Below are 573 nucleotides of genomic sequence, written 5' to 3' on the forward strand. Positions count from 1 at the left end.
GCTCTGTCACCCAGGCTGGAGTGCAGTGGCGCGATCTCGGCTTACTACAAGCTCTGCCTCCCGGGTTCCCGCCATTCACCTGCCTCAGCCTCCCGAGTAGCTGGGACTACAGGCGCCCGCCACCACGCCCGGCTAATTTTTTAGTAGAGTAGATAGTAATTTTAAGTAGAGATGGAGTTTCACCATGTTAGCCAGGATGGTCTCGATCTCCTGACCTCATGATCTGCCCACCTTGGCCTCCCAAACTGCTAGGATTACAGGCGTGAGCCACCATGCCCAGCCAGATCAATGGTTTTTAAATTGTATTTAAAATTGTGCAACCGTCACTACAATTACGTTTAGAACATTTTCATTACCACACAACAAAACTCTGTATCTTTTATAGTCATGCTGTGTCACCACCCCATCCCCCTAGCAGTAGACATCACTTATCTACTTTCTACCTCTATCTATAGATTGCCTATTCTTGATGTTTCACATACGTTGAATCATGTAAGTGGTTCTTTGTGACTGCTTTCTTTTACTTACCTTTTTTTTTTTTTTTTTAAATCTGCCATCTTATTATTTGCACTG

This window comes from Mandrillus leucophaeus, unplaced genomic scaffold, assembly GCF_000951045.1.
Source record: "Mandrillus leucophaeus isolate KB7577 unplaced genomic scaffold, Mleu.le_1.0 Scaffold129, whole genome shotgun sequence".
NCBI classification, from domain to species: Eukaryota; Metazoa; Chordata; class Mammalia; order Primates; family Cercopithecidae; genus Mandrillus; species Mandrillus leucophaeus.